Source organism: Pongo abelii, chromosome 8 (genome assembly GCF_028885655.2).
Source record: "Pongo abelii isolate AG06213 chromosome 8, NHGRI_mPonAbe1-v2.0_pri, whole genome shotgun sequence".
In the NCBI taxonomy this organism is placed as follows: domain Eukaryota; kingdom Metazoa; phylum Chordata; class Mammalia; order Primates; family Hominidae; genus Pongo; species Pongo abelii.
This window is the reverse complement of record NC_071993.2, coordinates 67,189,372-67,208,325: the sequence shown is the minus strand read 5'-3', so window position 1 is coordinate 67,208,325 and position 18,954 is coordinate 67,189,372. Positions and strand designations below refer to the sequence as shown.

At 39.6% G+C, this 18,954-nt stretch overlaps 1 long non-coding RNA gene and 1 pseudogene across 1 annotated transcript in view; one reads left to right on the top strand and one right to left on the bottom strand.

Moving 5' to 3' along the window:
• Window positions 1-18,954, bottom strand: part of LOC134762009 (uncharacterized) — a 122,342-nt gene that overhangs the window by 89,318 nt on the left and 14,070 nt on the right. The gene's annotated exons all lie outside the window — the stretch shown is intronic.
• LOC100454461 (ATP synthase F(0) complex subunit C1, mitochondrial-like) lies at window positions 6,732-7,302 on the top strand (annotated as a pseudogene).

The window sequence follows — 18,954 nt, the reverse complement described above, 5'->3', positions numbered from 1 at the left end:
GGAATGGCCAGAAATAGAAAGAAAAGGGATTAGTTAGGAGGATAAGGTACGAAGTATGATGTGCTGAGAAACAGCTACACCAGTGGTTATGAAAATAAACAAGAGGGGTCAGATTGGAGAAATATTCATTGAGGACTCATTCACTGTGGGAGGTGATGATGTGGAAGTAAGATATCAAGACCGATGTTGATGCTTCTCTCTTAAGCAAAGTTGTGAATGTTGTGTTATTTCTGACATAGAAAATCCCGAAAGAGGGATAGATTTGGGGAATCACATGGATGCAGTTCCTTTTTTTTTTTTTTTTTTTTTTTTTTGAGACTGAGTCTCGCTCTGTTGCCCAGACTGGAGTGCAGTGGCACGATCTCGGCTCACTGCAAGCTTTGCCTCGTGGGTTCCCGTCATTCTTCTGCCTCAGCCTCCCCAGTTGCTGGGACTACAGGCGCACACTGCCATGCCTGGCTAATTTCTTGTATTTTTAGTAGAGACGGGGTTTCACCATATTAGCCAGGATGGTCTCGATCTCCTGACCTCGTGATCCACCCACCTTAGCCTCCCAAAGTGTTGGGATTACAGGCATGAGCCATCACACCGGGCTGGATGCAGTTCTTGACGTGATGAATGTGAGGTGTCTGTGAAGTGTTCAGGAGGATTGTAAAAATGTTTTCAGAGACAAATGCTTAACACTTAAGGAACCATTAGATTTAAAGAGAAGGGAGGGAAAAGGTAAGGGAAGAAAAGTCATTGAGTAAAAGCCAAAATGGTCAGAAAGGCAGGAGAAACTAAAGGAAGGGAAAGTATATTTACCTAGTATTTATTTTAAATCGAATGCTACAAAGAACTTAACCTGGGTTATGCCATTTAATCCCCACAGTAAGCTTAAAAATGATTTTATTCCACTTTATACATGTGATCGGAAGGCTTCAAAATATTAACTGACATTTCCCTGCAATTTCTTTGTACCCATAGGCCTTTTCCCATGTGGCATCCATTGGCTCATAGAACAGATGTTACAAGAGAAAGTAGGAGAAACGGACTTTTGATTTAAAGAGCCTAGACTTTTAATGTTCAAAAATAAATAGCTCTAGGAAATTTGAAAGGAGGGAGATTTGTGTCTCTGGTTCTCAGTGCTCTGGGAAACAGAAAGGCCTGGGACCATGGTGTGTCCCAGGCTGATGGGTCACGGGCAGCCTCACAGACTTCCTCATGTCCCAGCAAGGTAAAAGAGGAGAAGGATTCAAGGCAAGAGTGGCATGGGAGTGAGGAAGATCTTTAAAAACCCGCTGAGCTTCTTACTGCCCTATAAAGCTGTGTAGCAGTGGACTGCCTCTTATACACTCAAGAAAGGCATGAGCTAGCTCAGATAGGGGTAAGCCTGAGGAGGCCTTGGGTTCAAGAATGAGAGATGGCTCTGAAGCAACCTTCATGGACTCACAACAAAAGACCAGATGGGAATAGGCATCTCGGCAGATGTCAGTGTGAGAGGATCCTGACTAACCCAAGATAAGAAATCCTCAACCCAAACCTGAACTGTCTGAGTCCCTGAGAACAAAGGAAGAGCCTTGGTGGGGTGATGGGGAAACCCTGAAAAGATTAAGATTGTCTATTTGCCTGCCAATAGAATGGGAGCTTAAAATATTGAAAGAAAAGGAAATTCTATTTTTTGCACTGCTAAATTTACAGTCAAAGATTTGTGCTTGCAATCATCAGTAAAACTGCATCTAAGGGAGGCAGTTTAGTGGATTTCCAAAGGCCATGCAGTTGAGCAATGATGGAGCTTGTATATAAGCTTAAGTCTTTCTGGGTCAAGAATCTTTGCTCATGTTGCTATTCTATTTGGATTGCACATTCTTGTTTTCTAGAGTCAAGGGGAAAGTGGCCAGCTGTGTCAGGCTTTTGGGTCACCTGTCCAGATGGCCAGGAGGGTGTTCCTAATCTTTCCTGCTTCTGTTTCTCTGCAGTGCTAAGGGCAGATGACAGAGCAAATCATGTGAAGATCTGACCCAAGCCTTCCTCTAGAAACTCCACATTGCTCCCATCTGGCTGTGGTTTGGATATGTGTTGCCTCCAAATCTCATGTTGAAATGTGATCTTCAATGTTGGAGATGGGGTCTAGTGGGAGGTATTGGATGATAGGCATGGATCCCTCATGAATGGTTTAGTGCCATCCCCTTGTTGATGAGTGAGTTCTTGCTCAGCTTGTTCATGTGAGATCTGTTTGTTTGAAAGAGTCTGGGACCTCTCCTTTCTCTGTCTTGCTTCCTGTCTTGCTGTGGGATATATCGAGCCTCCCTTCACCTTTTGCCATGACTGTAAGTTTCCTAAGGCCTCACCAGAAGCTGAGCAGATGCCAGTGCCATGCCTGTACATCTTGCAGAACCATCAGCCAAATAAACCCCGATTTTAAATAAATTACCCAGCCTCAAGTGTTTCTTATAGCAAAGCGGAACAAAATAACACACATCTATTCTTTTAAGAAGTAGCAATCCAGTCACTACTTCTTCTGGCATATGAAGAGAAAATTTAGGGATGGATAAAAACATAAGTTGAAGAAGGAAAGAAAGTACATTTTAAAAGTTTATATTTTAAAGCATTTTTTGTCACTGCTAAGTAAAAGAGGTCTGTTGAAATGGGGAAAGGAAAGGATTGAGGTCTTTCAAAAATAATTATTTAATAAAAATTTACTATATGCCAGGAGCTTAACATTAGTGCTACTGAAAGTGTGGCCCATGGACCAATGTGGTTAATATCACTTGGAAACTTGTTAGAAATTCTTGTCTATGAATTCTTAGGCTCCATTCCAGACCTACAGAATCAGAATCTCTTGAAATGGGGCCCAGAAATATGTGTTTTAATAAGCTCCTCATTGGCTATTATGCACGTTAAACTTGCTGAAACGATGCTACAGAGATATGAAAAGCAATTGACCAGAGATGAGGAAATGGATTACGGAGAATTATGGGTCCAGGTGAAGTTGGAAATTATAAGCATGCAAAGTAGCTTATCATCATGGCCACAGGATTCTCAATGTGAGCTCTTGGTAGCAAGCTTGGGGACGGATGCTAAGAGAAGTGAGGGGTGTGTTGATCTAAGATTCATGAAATCAGCAGGACACATGAGCAACAGGTCAAGAAGAAGATGAAACTGAGGAGTTTGAGAAGAAACTACTAAGAGAGTGTCCTTGATTTGATTAAACTACATTAACCACTTGGGCGTAGGATGGAAATGATCCCAGGATGGAGGGAGGTGATGAGGAACCTTATCCAAGGCTAACAGACTTAAGGATACAATGATATCTAAGTGTCAATTTCCTGCAGTGAATAACAGGAGAGGTGGAGGTTGAGAGGGTCGGGTAAAGATGTGATGGTACAAGTCGTTATCTGAAGTGGGATGAAGGTGAGAGAGAGTAGAAGTCTCTTGCATTCTTAATCACAATTGAATTCATATTTTTTTCTGATTTCATAAAGAGACCTGGTCACTCCCAATATGGGAACAAATTACTAGGAAACCAGAAAGAGAATTCCATTTCTGTAATCTCTTTATTGGCTTTATACTTCTGTGTCCCACCTCCCGTGCCCCTGCCCATCTCAGATTCTACCGTTTCCCGAAGGCAGCTAAACCTACAATCCACTTCCCTCTCCCGACTTGCGAATTAAAGTGGAGTGTCAGGATCTGCACACAAACCTCACTTCTCCACGAGCCGTGTGTGTGTGTGTGTGTGTGTGTGTTTAATTTTGCCTATCTAGAGAAATCGCTTGACTTCTGTGTGTTGCACTGTTGTTAACAACAGTGGTGTCATTTTGGTGTGCTCTGTGAGGCAGTGGGCACTTTGAGGTTGAAAGATAGAACAGACATGGATAAATAGTACCCCGAGCAGGCTGCTATTGCACCATTATTTCCAGCAATTATTTCACCAAGTGACACATCAGATAAAAAGTCAGCCACCTTCCTCCAGGAAGCATCTTGGTAGCTACAACCAGATTTCTGTCTGATTTCTTTCTCTTAAATGGACAGAAGCTTGTTATTTCTCTCACCGGAGCCTTCTGCCTCCCTCTCCATTGTCTTCATTGTTGTAAGTAGAGTCAAGGTTTTAGACGCTGGCTTTATGGGACCTTGCGCAGGTTTGATGCTGACTCTTCCCAGGGATGAGCTATGTAGTAGCTTTTTCATTCGTCCTTTCCAGGTTTCCTTTTTGCTCAACTCCCCCCAAGCCTGTGATTATCCTTGACAGTTTTCCTTTTCTGGTTTTGGGAATTCAGATTAGAAACTGAACAGCCATGTCTCAAGAAGACAGCGCTGGATAGGCTCTTATTTTGATCAACACACACAGCATTATGTACAAGGCATTGTCTTAAGCATAGCAACCACTATTAACTCACCCAATCATCATAATAATGATGGTAGGTGCCATTATTATCAGCCCCATTTTTTTTAAGCAGGGAAACTGAGGAACAGGGGTGAAACAGAGGCTGCACAACTAATGTTTAACACAACAGGATTCAAACAGGCAATTTGGCTACAGACATTACCTGGCTGCCTTCCTGGCTGTGTGTGCTTGTGGGAGGGATGTGATCAGGCATCAGCACTGGGAGTCGGAAGTGGGATAACTAGTTTCTGGTTAGAAAATTGCAACAAGGGAGAGGCCAGATGTACCCATTGATAAAGGGTTAGTTCCAGTGCCAGGGATGGAGTAAGGGCCCACATCTAAACCAGCCAATTCACTGAGAGATGCTAGTGGATGTGAGGGATATGGAGTGAGAGTCAGGGTGGCATAGAGTGGGTTTGGGACCCAAGACAGAAGCTGGCAAGAGAGAGTTATTGGCACATATTCTTAGGGGTTGGCTGTCTAATTGTTGATTCTGTAGTCACAACTTGAATGTAGCTCAGCCAAAGGAGAATGTTTTCTGAAATCCTTACCTCTCTGTCTCCATATATAATGTCAGAGGAACCACTTGTCTGGGTAGTCCATATATGTGTGCACTTTTCTTTTTTTTCCCCCCAGAAAACATTATTTAGGTAGACTTTCAGCTTTAAGCACACTATCAGGGCCTGAAAGTTCTATCCATGCTTGATTTCCTGGAGTGACTTAAGGAGGGTGTGGTTTAATCAGATGGCACATTGGTGGCAATTACTAAGGCTGAGAACTTCACTCTCCTGTTCAGAGCGGGACTGAGAAAGTGTGTCTTAGATGGCTTTTCACCATACATGTGGCAGAATATTGTTACCTCTTCACCTCCTTTTCTCCTTTCCCCATTCCTACTCTTAGGAATTGGGCTTTGGTAAAACTGACTAAAGAGGTAGATTATCACCTAAAACATTTTAATTCTGTTGAAAATATAGTAAAGCAAAGGTTTGCCTTGTAGGTGTTCCCAAATGTTGGTCAATTGTTGGATTTACACATGTGCCATAATTCCCACTAGTACCTTTTTTCTTTTTTTGTTTTAACTTTTAAGCTTTCAAAAGTGAAGTCAACCAGAAGGTTAGGGTATATGGGAAATAATTTTTGAAAAATTCGCATGTAAACTTAAATTTTAGATCCTTCTTTGGAGTAAAACGGGTTCAGGCTTTTCACTGTTTTCAAGGTTATTTCTGAGTTGCAAAAGATCTCTCTCTGTTTTTCCCTGTATTCCTATATTCCTCCTGTATTCCTCATTCAATCATGGCAGCAGCAATCCCATGAAAGCATGAAGATACTCTTTTCTTGCATTTGTAGTGGAAACCATAGCAGCAGGCAGTAACTGTTTCATGTGTCAAATAGAGGCATTCCCATTAATTTATAATGTGGACTAGAGAATTTAATTTTCACAAGCGTTATTGAGAAATCAAATAAAAAAAAAGTCATTAAGTTACAAGGATGTGGCAAATGTAAATTAAAGCTACATACTGAAGGCCAGGTGTGGTGGCTCACGCCTGTAATCCCAGCACTTTGGGAGGCCAAGTGGGTGGATCACGAGGTCAGGAGATGGAGACCATCCTGGCTAACACGGTGAAACCCCATCTTTACTAAAAATACAAAAAATTAGCCAGGCATGGTGGCGGGTGCCTGTAGTACCAGCTACTCAGGAGGCTGAGGCAGGAGAATGGCGTCAACCCAGGAGATGGAGCTTGCAGTGACCCAAGATCACGCCACTGCACTCCAGCCTGGGCAACGGAGTGAGACTCCGTCTCATAAAAAAATAAATAAATAAATAAATAAGATAAAGCTACATACTGAAACCAAAGCAGATAAATCCATACATTGGTCCACCAAAAAGTGAGCAGCCTAGGACTATAGAAAACTTTATATTACCCAAAGAGTTGAGGAGAGTCAGTTTATCATCAGTTTTGGCAGGGGTGGGAGTAGAGGGGAAATAACTTTCCAGTAAACAAAAAACATTGTCTGCACAGAGTTTAAAGGGAACATGTGAAGGTTTCTGCCTATCCTATATCTACTCTTTCTTCTTATGGAACAGTCCTGTCATTTTCCCCTAGAAAATTGCCTCCTATATTTTCGGGCTATATGTTCAAGGAGGTATAATACCCACCCCCAGATCCAGGGATGGGCACTTAATCCAAGCTGGGATAAGGAATATGTACCCTTGGAAATTTCCTGGACTAATAATTAATAGGATGTTATAAGCCTGGAGCTGCCATTGCTAAGGGCTAAAGCTGGGAGGTGAGTCAGTCACGTTGAGCCAGGCGAGTGCTGTGGGCTGAGCAGGGGCTGCAGGGCAGTGGGAGTGCAGACTGAAAAAATGCAGACCGGGGCACAACTCATTTCTCCGGCTCTGATGTGCTGTTGTACCAGGGGTCTAATCAGGCCTGTGTCTGCCTCCTTCTTGAATAGCCCAGAGAATTCATCTAAACAGCCTTCTTATAGCAGCTCCCCACTCCAGGTGGCCAGACAGGAGTTTTAGACCAGTGTTGTCTCACGGGACGTTGACACAGCAGCCAAGTTGATTGGTGCTGGGGCAGCCACAGTCAGTGTGGCTGGTTCAGGGGCTGGCACTGGAACAGTGTTTGGCAGCTTGATCATTGGCTATGCCAGAAACCCGTCTCTCAAGCAGCAGTTCTTCTCCTATGTCATTCTGGGCTTTGCCTGAGGACTTGGGGCTCTTCGGTTTGATGGCTGCCTTCCTTATCCTCTTCCCCCTCCCTGATGGTCACCTGCCTGTCCCTGCTGCTGCAACTCCACATCATTCCTGGTGCTGGGGTGTGCTAAGCTTTACCATTAAATACAACATTTCTCAAACAAACAAACAAACAAACAAAAACCAGGAGAGCTTGCTTGAGAATGAAGTCAGTGCAGAAGAAAGCAGACTCTAGAAACAAAACCATCTGATCTTTGACAAACCTGACAAAAACAAGAAATGGGGAAAGGATTCCCTATCTAATAAATGGTGCTGGGAAAACTGGCTAGCCATAGGTAGAAAACTGAAACTGGATCCCTTCCCTACACCTTATACAAAAATGAATTCAAGATGGATTAAAGACCGAAATGTTAGACCTAAACCATAAAAACCCTAGAAGAAAACCTAGGCAATACCATTCAGAACATAGACATGGGCAAGGACTTCATGATTAAAACACCAAAAGCAATGGCAACAAAAGCCAAAATAGACAGATGGGATCTCATTAAACTAAAGAGCTTCTGCACAGCAAAACAAACTACCATCAGAGTGAACAGGCAACCTACAGAATGGGAGAAAATTTTTGCAATCTACCCATCTGACAAAGGGCTAATATCCAGAATCTACAAAGAAGTTAAACAAATTTACAAGAAAAAAACAAACAACCCCATCAAAAAGTGGGCGAAGGATATGAACAGGCACTTCTCAAAAGAAGACATTTATGCAGCCAACAGACACATGAGAAAATGCTCATCATCACTGGTCATCAGAGAAATGCAAATCAAAACCACAATGAGATACCATCTCACACCAGTTAGAATGGTGATCATTAAAAAGTCAGGAAACAACAGATGCTGGAGAGGATGTGGAGAAACAGGAACGTTTTTACACTGTTGGGAGTGTAAAGTAGTTCAACCATTGTGGAAGACGGTGTGGCAATTCCTCAAGGACCTAGAACTAGAAATACCATTTGACCCAGTGATCCCATTACTGGGTATATACCCAAAGGATTATAAATCATGCTGCTATAAAGACACATGCACATGTGTGTTTATTGTGGCACTATTCACAATAGTAAAGACTTGGAACCAACCCAAATGTCCATCAATGATAGACTGGATTAAGAAAATGTGGCACATATACACCATGGAATACTATGCAGCCATAAAAAAGGATGAGTTTATGTCCTTTGCAGGGACATGGATGAAGCTGGAAACCATCATTCTCAGCAAACTATCACAAGGACAGAAGGACAGAAAACCAAACATCGCATTTTCTCACTCATAGGTGGGAAGTGAACAATGAGAACACTTGGACACAGGGTGGGAAACATCACACCCCAGGGCCTGTCATGGGGAGGGGGGCAGGGGGAGGGATAGCATTAGGAGAAATACCTAATGTAAATGACAAGTTAATGGGTGCAGCAAACCAACATGGCACATGTATACATATGTAATAAACCTGCATTTGTACACATGTACCCTAGAACTTAAAGTATGATTAAAAAAAAAAAAGAAACAAAGAAAAACAGTTGACTGGCTGGGCACGGTGGCTCATGCCTGTAATCTCAACACTTTGGGAGGCCAAGGCAGGCAGATGACAAGGTCAGGAGATCAAAACCATGCTGGGTAACATGGTGCAACCCCATCTCTACTAAAAAAAAATACAAAAAATTAGCCAGGCATGGTGGTGGGCGCCTGTAGTCCCAGCTACTTGGGAGGCTAAGGCAGGAGAATGGCCTGAACCCGGGAGGTGGAGCTTGCAGTGAGCCGAGATCGTGCCACTGCACTCCAGCCTGGGTGACAGAGTGAGACTCTGTCTCAAAAAAAAAAAAAAAAGGAAAACAGTCGACCTTTGTATGTTAACTTTTTATCCTGCAACCTTGCTATACTCATTTATTTGTTACAGAAAGGTTTAAAAAATTATTTGGTATTTTCTACATAGACAATCACATTGTCTACAGACAGTTTGGTTTCTTTCTTCCCCAACTACATGCCTTTTATTTTAGCTTTTTATTCTATTACACAAGGGGCTTCAAGTATGGTATAAATAAGAGTGGGGAGAAGGGCCATTCTTGCTTTGTTCTCGGTCTTATGGAGAAAGCACCCATTTTTCCCCTCTAAGGATGATGTTATCTGGAGGTTTGTTTGTTTTGTAGATGTTCTTTATCTAACTGAGGAAGTGCCCCCAGCTCTATTTTGCTGAAGATTTTTATCAGCAATTGATATAACCATATAATTTTTCTTCTTTCATCTATAGATGTGGTGGATTATATTGATTGAATTTAGAATGTTGAACCAGACTTGCATACCTTGAATAAATCCTATTTGACCATTGTGTGTAATTTATACAAGGTTGAATTTTATTAGCTAATTTTTTGGGGAATATTTTTTGCTAATATTTTGTTAAAGACACTGGAGGATACTGGTCTGTATTGTACTTTGTTGTAATGCCTTTATCTTGCTTTTGATATTAAAGTAATATTGGCCTCAAAAAAAAAAAAAAGCAGGAGAGCTTGCTAGAGAATGAAGTCAGTGCAGAAGAAAGGAAACTCTAGAAACAAAAAAAGACAACACGTGATGTCATTGAGCACACTGAGCTCGCCATGCTGGCCTAAAGCCATGATGCTGGACTTTTAGATGCATAAGCAAATAATCCACCCTTTTTGTTTAAGGCAGTTTTAATTATATTTCCAACCTTTGCCACTGACTAATATAAAACTGCACTTACTCCCTTAAGCTCATAAGACGTTATATAACTAAGGGTATTTTTTTGTTTCTATGTCAGCCCCAGGAATATACATATAGAAGTACTGGGAAACAGATATTTAAAGCTCTAGGGCTGGGCAAACCTTTTCTTAAAGTGCCAAATAGTAAAATTTTAGGCTTTGTAGACCAAGAGGCAAAACTCAGGATACTGTGTAGATACTTAAATAGCCATCTGCAATAGTTTGAATGATAGTGTCCCCTCCAAAATTCATGTTGAAACTTATTCCTAATGCAACAGTATTAAGAGGTGTTGCACTTAGGGAGTGATTAAGTCCTGAATATTCTGGCCTCGTGAATGGAATTAACACCCTTATGAAACACCTCAAGGCTGAAGAGAGAGCTCTCTTGTCCTTCCATACTTTCCATCATGCAAGAACACAGCCTTCCTCCCCTCTGGAAGATTCAGCAAAAAGGTTCCATCTTGGAAGCAGAGAGCAGCCCTCACCAGATGCCAATCCTGCCGGTGCCTTGACCTGGGACTTCTCAGCCTCCAGAAATGTGAGAAATAAATGTGCATTGTTTATAAATTACCCAATCTCATGTATGTTGTTAAAGTAGCACAGATGAACATAACACACTATTTTAAATTCAACAATTTTAAAAGGTAAAAACCATTCTTAACTCCCTTGCTATTAAAAAAAAATCAGCCTCATGTATTTGACCTGCAGGCCCTGCAAAAAAATGGCTTATCTTACTTTGAACATTCTTTCTTTTTCTGTCTCTTAGAAGAAAGTATTTGCTCATTTCATTGTTATCCTTCAAGAATCAGCACAAATATCTCCTTACAATGGCCGTTCCTGGGATTGCATAGGTTGGGTGCTATGTTCTGTCTTCCATGCTTTACTTTTCTAGACTCATAACCCTTACTCAGTTCCTTCACTCATTTTGACATTTTAAAATTGTGAAACTTCAGGCATATAAAATGTTATAAAATACTAAAATAAACACTTGTGTAATATGTGTACAACTGAGCATAACAGTTAATACATGATCCATACATTTGAATCCTATTTTGTACCTTTCCTGAAATACATTTTTCTCTCTGTTAGACAGGTACTCTCCACCCGTGATTTGGTACCTATCCGTCTTTTCATATTATTATAATTGTATAGCATCTCCAGTTATTCCCATATGTGTGAGTGCAACATTGTTATATGTTTAAAGCTTTATAAAACCATGTGAAATTTTCTAAAATTTACTTTTTTTTGCTTTTTCTTTTTTTCACCTTAGCATTGCATCTGTGAGAGTCATCAAAGTTGATTTATGTAGCTACAATTCATTAACTTTTACTGCTCTATTGAAACGCATTTGATGAATACACCACACTCCGTCTATTCTGTTGACGAACATCAAGGCTGCTTCCAATTTTTGGCACACACAAATATGTGCTGCTCCGAAAGTATTTTGCCTGCCACCTTGTGCACATCTGGGAGAACACCTCCGTAGTCATCACATATGCAGGGGCAGAATTGCTTGGTTGTAGGTGATGTACATCTTTTTTTTTTTTTTTTTTTTTTGAGACGGAGTCTGGCTCTGTCGCCCAGGCAGGAGTGCAGTGGCGCGATCTTGGCTCACTGCAAGCTCCGCCTCCCGGGTTCAGGCCATTCTCCTGCCTCAGCCTCCTAAGTAGCTGGGACTACAGGCGCCCGCCGCCACGCCCGGCTAAATTTTTTTTTTTTTTTGTATTTTTCAGTAGAGACGGGGTTTCACCATGTTAGCCAGGATGATCTCGATCTCCTGACCTCGTGATCCTCCCACCTTGGCCTTCCAAAGTGCTGGGATTACAGGCTTGAGCCACCGCGCCCGCCCCCCGATGTACATCTTAAAGTATGCTAATGATTACTTTACTTCTGCCCCATAAGTGAACCCATTCCCCTTCTTCTCTGCAGTCTGTAAGAGTACTCATTGCTCCAAATCGTTACTAAAATATGGTATTGTTTAAAACTTTTAAGCTTTTAATGGAGATTTTCAAACATAAAAAAATAGAGAAACAACATAATAGATCCTAAGTATCCATTACCCAGTTTCAAGAATTATCATCTCATAGTCGGTATTGTTTCATGTGTGCTGATATCCACTTCCCTTATCACATGTAATTTTTTAGAAAACCACAGGCCTAAAAATCATTATCGGCTGGGCGTGGTGGCTCACGCCTGTAATACCAGCACTTTGGGAGGCCGAGGCAGGCAGATCACCTGAGGTCTGGAGTTCAAGACCAGCCTGACCAACATGGAGAAACCCCGTCTCTACTAAAAATACAAAATTAGCCGGATGTGGTGGCACATGCCTGCAATCCCAGCTACTCAGGAGACTGAGGCAGGAGAATCACTTGAACCCAGGAAGGGGAGGTTGCAGTTAGCCAAGATCGCATCGTTGCACTCCAGCCTGCGCAACAAGAGCGAAACTCCATTTCAAAAAAAAAAAAAAAAAAATCGTTATCATTTAATTTGTAAATATTGTATGCTATTACAACTTTAAGACTTTTTTATTTAAAAAATGACCACAGTGCCATTACCACACCTCAAAAAAAAATTTCTTACCAGTAAATATCCAATAGTGTATCATCATAAACATTTTTAATAGTTTTAATCAGTATCAAATAAAATTCACATATTGGAAATGATTAATGTCTCATGTATTCTTTTGGTCTGCAGATTCCTTTTCCTATTTTCTGTTTCCCCACTTCCTTTACTTGTTAAAGAAATTAAATGTTTTGTCCTGTAGAATTTTCCACAGACTGGATTTTGCTGATTGCATCTCCATGATGTTGTTTGATATGACCAGTAAGTTGCTAGTTAGGACTATAGGCTACAGGGTTGGTATTCTATTTTTCCATTGTAATGCCTGGTTATCTGATTCCTTGTGATTTTAGCAGTTGGTACTCAATCTCTATGTTTGTAATTTGTTTCGTGCTGCAAAATGTTTAATTCTAATTTTCTCACCCCTTCTTAATTAAATAGCTGGAATACTTCTATGAAGAGAAACTTTTCCCTTCTACTGTTGAGTTAGTTAGTAGTAGAGTTCATACAGTAAAGATGAAACAAAAATGATTTGTTTTATAATATTTATCTGTTCTTGAAAAAATGAGTTGGTTTACAATCACTCTTCAATGATGACTAATAAATTTATTTTTTGTATTATTTAGAATTCAAAATAATAAAGCATAAAAGCTCATGAATTTAAATATAACTGATGAGGTTCAATCCATCTCAGTTCTTGTTCTTTCTGATACTCAGATTTTTCAACTTTGTCTGATGGAGCCTCCTTTGAGTCACTTTGACAGTTTTGATACCCTTCTTGTTATTTTCTTTTTTTATATATATGTATTATTATTATACTTTAAGTTTTAGGGTACATGTGCACAATGTGCAGGTTAGTTACATATGTATACATGTGCCATGCTGGTGTGCTGCACCCACTAACTCGTCATCTAGCATTAGGTATATCTCCCAATGCTATCCCTCCCCTCTCCCCTCACCCCACAACAGTCCCCAGAGTGTGATGTTCCCCTTCCTGTGTCCATGTGTTCTCATTGTTCAATTCCCACCTATGAGTGAGAATATGCGGTGTTTGGTTTTTTGTCCTTGCGATAGTTTACTGAGAATGATGATTTCCAATTTCAATAAAAGCTTCCCAGCTGCTTTGTTTACCTAAGCAAGCCTGGGCAATGGCGGGCGCCCCTCCCCCAGCCTCGCTGCCGCCTTGCAGTTTGAGCTCAGACTGCTGTGCTAGCAATCAGCAAGACTCCGTGGGCGTAGGACCCTCTGAGCCAGGTGCGGGATATAATCTCCTGGTGCGCCGTTTTTTAAGCCCGTGGGAAAAGCGCAGTATTCGGGTGGGAGTGACCCGATTTTCCAGGTGCCATCTGTCACCCCTTTCTTTGACTAGGAAAGGGAACTCCCTGACCCCTTGCGCTTCCCGAGTGAGGCAATGCCTCGCCCTTCTTCGGCTGGCCCACAGTGCGCGCACCCACTGACTTGCGCCCACTGTCTGGCACTCCCTAGTGAGATGAACCCGGTACCTCAGATGGAAATGCAGAAATCACCCGTCTTCTGCATCGCTCACGCTGGGAGCTGTAGACGGGAGCTGTTCCTATTCGACCATCATGGCTCCCGACCCCTTCTTATTTTCTATGATAGGATATTGCACGCTCATCTTATATTTATCCTGGCCCAGATCTGAAATTATCCACTTCTCCAGGGATCCTTGGGGTGTGTGTGTGTGTGTGTGTGTGTGTGTGCATGTGTGTGTGTGTGTTTCAGTGGGAATGGCATTCGGCATTTATATTCTGGGCACTGCAAGTTGTTGATGAAATAATTTAATGCTTGTTAATCTGATAGGTATGTAATAGTAGCTCACCGTGGTTTTAATTTACATTGCTTAGATAATTACTTAGGTTGAGTGTTTGTAGGAATATTCTGATCATGTCAGTTTCTGTTCCAAGTTGTCAATTCACATCTATCATTAATTTTATCCCATTGGATTGTTGTCTTTTTTATTGAGTGTGGAGGGTTCTTTAGATATTTTATATATCTGTTCTTTATTGGCTGTATTTGTTTCAAAAAATTGCTCCCAACCTGTGCCTTTTTTTACTGCTGCTATACTATCTTTTAATGAGAGAATTTCTTAATCTGAATGCAGTTAAGTCTACTTTTCTTTTGTGGGTTGTGCTTTTCCCTATCTTGCAAAATAATTTCCCAAAGAAGACAACATCATGAATGGTATCAGGAGGAGCCATGCAAATCCTCTCTTGAGTGAAATAACTATAATTGGTAAAAATTATAAAATGAACAGCCATTTAAAGTCTCTGGGAATATTTAACAAAATCTATTAAAGCTGGGTAAGAACAATGAGCGTCTGTGGCACTTGAGCTATGACCTAATCCCTCTCTCCCCTTTTCCAGCTCAGTGTGGCGGAAATGCCTTTCTGATTGAGCTTGGTCAACAAGATGGGTCTCTCCATCCAGTTCCCATGTAGGTGCTACTGTATCTCTCTCGCTGAGGCAGGCTACTAGCATTTCTTGTACCTGTTTACTTCCATGTAGCAGAGGCTAAATTCCAGCTGAATATGGGTAAGAGGTCAGGAGCTCCCTCCCTTTACCCACATGCTTCTTGTAAAGGCTCTAGCTCAGGTGTAGAAGGCTAAGAATACTGGAGTCCTGATTACCCTTGACTGAGCATGTTGGTAAGGTGGTTTTCATGCCTGGGGAGGCAAGAAAAGACCAGAAGCTGCTGCCTCCCACCCAGCACTTTGCCCATAAATCAAGGATGTCACTCAAGAGTAGCATGCCACTGTCCCCACCCCACCTCTGGAGAAGTGGCCTAAAATTTTTGCTCAGGAGAAAAATCAGCCCATAAGAACAGAAAGAGCCACTGCTCTCCCCAGGGGAACTGATTTCATTTGGAACAGACTGTAGAAAAGTTCAAGCTTAAGTTCAATCTCTCAAAAACAATGGAGATTTCAGATGTAAGCAATTAAAAGGATGTTGGTAGATCCTTGAAAGCATCAGTTAAACTGTAGGCCAACTAGTTACTAGGAAAAAAAACAACAACAAGAAAAAAGACAGCCAAGAAGAGCCCTCCTGGAGTCAAAACAAATTTCAGTGACTTGCTTCAAAAATTACCCTTATGAGGGGCTCTTAACATTATTAGATGAGACTGTGAAGCTATTTATGCACCATGTCATTGTCAAAAACAATAGAACAATCAGCCTACAATTTAGTGTACCACAACAGCTGGGTGTGATACCAAGAGAGGCAAGCAGCTTAACTTAGAAACCCATAAAGAGACTGCCAGAAAGCCCCACCAAAAGCACTGTAAATCCCAGGGTGACTATCTCCATCCCTAAGCTGTACCTTCTCAGGAGCAACATCAAAGGTGTCACACTGCAGGGAGAAATTTAATTTATTAAATGAGTTCAAGGAAGTGAGTAAACAAATCAACAAACAAACCAACAATGAAAAAGTACCTAAGAAACTATACGAATAAAGTTAATTTTTTTTAAACTCTATAATGTATAGCTGTTCTCCTTTCTTCTCTTGGCTTCTTCATAAGACATAAAGTTATATAAAGTAATAATTACAACAAAGTATAATTGGGAAGAAAAATCAGTATCCAGAGTTGCTACAGTATAGTATTTTAAATATCCAGTTTTTTACAAAAAATATGAGACATGCAAAGCAAGGGGAAAGAGTAAACTGCACACAAGATCATTAGATGGCAACAGGAACAACTTAAAGAGGACTAAGATGTAGGACTTAGCAGACAAAGCTTTCAAAACAGTTATTATAAATAAGTTCTAAGATCTAAAAAATACCATGCTTAAAGAAGTTAAGGAAGGTATGATGACAATGTCATAGCAAATAGAGAATGTCAATAAGTATAAAGAAGTTTTATTTTTTTAAAGAAGAACAAAATGGAAATGTTTAGTGAAATAACACAATACAGAAATAAAAATTGCACTAGAAGGACTCAGTAGTAGATTTCAATTTTCAGAAGAAACAGCTGACTTGAAGACAGATTGATAAAGAATATGCATGATGGTGCATGCCTGTAGTCCCAGCTACTTGGGAGGCTGAGGCGGGAGAATCACTTGAATCCAGGAGGTAGAGGTTACAGTGAGCCAAAATCACACCACTGCACTCCAGTCTGGTGACAGAGCAAGACTCTGTCAAAAAAAAAAAAAAAAAAAAAAAAAGAATATGCAATACAATACAAAGGTACAAAGGAGAGAAAAGCAGAATAAATAAAAATAATCAGTCTAAACAGAAAGTAGAATAAATAAAAATAAACAGATGTGGGACACCATTAAGGATACAAGGGAGAGGAGACAGTGGAACAGGAAAAAATATTTAAAGAAATAATGGCCTGAGATTTTCCAAATTTGAAGAAAATCCTTAATCTACACATTCAGGAAGCTTAATGGACTCCAAGAAAATAAACAAAAAAGATTCACTCTCATACGCATCACAGTAAAAATGATGTAAGACAAAGAGAAAGCAGCAAGAGAAAAACAATTCTTCACAACAGTGATCCTTATTAAGATTAACAACTTACATCATATCAGAAATGATGGAGACCAGAGGGCAATAGAATTGTGTATTGAAAGTGTTGAAAGAAAAAAAAAAAAGGCAAACAAGAATCATTCATCCAGCAACACTCTCTTTCAAAAAATAAAGAAAAAATAAAATTACCAGATAGACAAAATTTAGAGAATTTGTTGCTATCAGATTAGACCCACCTTACAAGACATACTTAAGGAATATCTTTGGGCTGACGGCAAGTGATCCAACACGGTAATTCAAATCCAAACGAAAAACTGAGTCCAGTAAAGGTAGTTATGCAATTGCAAGATGTAGTATTAATATTTATTATATTTTCTCCTGATTTTAAAAATGACCATATAAATATATATGCATATGTATTTGTGAGCACATAACACAGAAATGGAATATATTTGAGAATAGCACAAAAGAGGCAATCTAGAACAAAGCTATATTGGAATAGGGAAATTACAATAGATAATACCTAAAATCCACAAAAGCAAATGAAGAAACCAGAAATGTTAAATGTGAAGGTTAGTGTTTTAAAACTATATAAATATATACTTGTTCTCCTTTCATCTTTCTGCTTTTTTAAGAAACATACAATATATTAAGTAGTAATTATAACAATGTATTATTGGGTTTCTATCATATATAGATATATGTAAAGTAATAACAAAAAAGATAAAGAGAGAATATAACTATAAATCAGTAACATTTCTATATCTCATTGGGATTAAGTTAGAAGCAGATTCTGGTGAGGTGTGTATTACAAGCCAAAGAACAACCACTAAGAAAATAACTTTAAAAATACAGTAAAAATACTGAAAAATTAATATGTTATATTGGAAAATGTTCAATGAATGCAAAGGAAAGCATAAAGGAGCTATAGAGAAACAAAAAAGACATGAGACATATGTGAAATGAAAAGTAAAAGATAGAAAATGAAACATTCAAAAATTAATTCAAATAGATCAAGGATTCAAAGTAAGAGCTAAAACTATTAAACCCCTAGAAGAAAATACAGGAGTAAGTATTCATGACTCTGAATTGGTCAGTCGTCTTCTTAGGAATGAAACCAAAATCACAAGGAAGCAAATAAATAATAGATAAATTGAGTTTATCAATTTTTAAAACATGTATATCAAAAAATATTATTTAGAAAGTGAAAAGACAATTCATAATGTGAGAAAAAATTGCGAATCAGTTATTAATTATGAACTTACATCTATAATGTATAAGGAACTATTACAACTCAATAATAAAAATCCAGTTAAAAATAGTCAAAGAATCTAAATATACATTACTCCAAAGAAGATAAGCAAATGGCCAATAAGCACATGAAAAGATGCTCCACATCATCAATTATCAGGAAAACAGAAATAAAAACCACAAAGTGACACCACTTCACATCCAGTAGGATGGCCACATATACATTAAAACAAAAATAATAAGTGTTGATGAGTATGTGGAGAATTTGAAACCTTCATGCATTGCTGGTGGAAATGTAAAATGGTGCAGCCCCTTTGGAAAACAAATTGGTAGCTACTCAAATGGTTAACATAGAGTTATCATATCACCTAGAAATTCCACTCCTGGGCATTTACCCAGGAGAAATGAAGATAATTGTCCACAAAGAACTTTCACATGAATGTTCACAGTGGTATTATTTGTAATTGCCAAAAAGTATAAAACAACCAAAATTTGTAGATGATTAATGAATGTGGTACATCCATATAATGGAATACTATTTAACTATGAAAAGGAATGATGCATTGATCTTTGCTACAACATGGGTGAACCTTTAAAAAAACATTGACACAATCAACAGAGTGAAAAGGCAAGCTATGGAATCAAAGAAAATATTCTCAAATTATGTATCTCTGATAAGGAGTTAGTAACCGGAAACACATAAAGAACTCTCACAATTCAGCAATTTAAAAAGAGGAAATAATCCAAAATATGAAGTCTAGGCATGGTGCCTTATGCTTGTAATCCCAGTACATTGGGAGGCCAAGGCACGCAGATCACCTGAGGT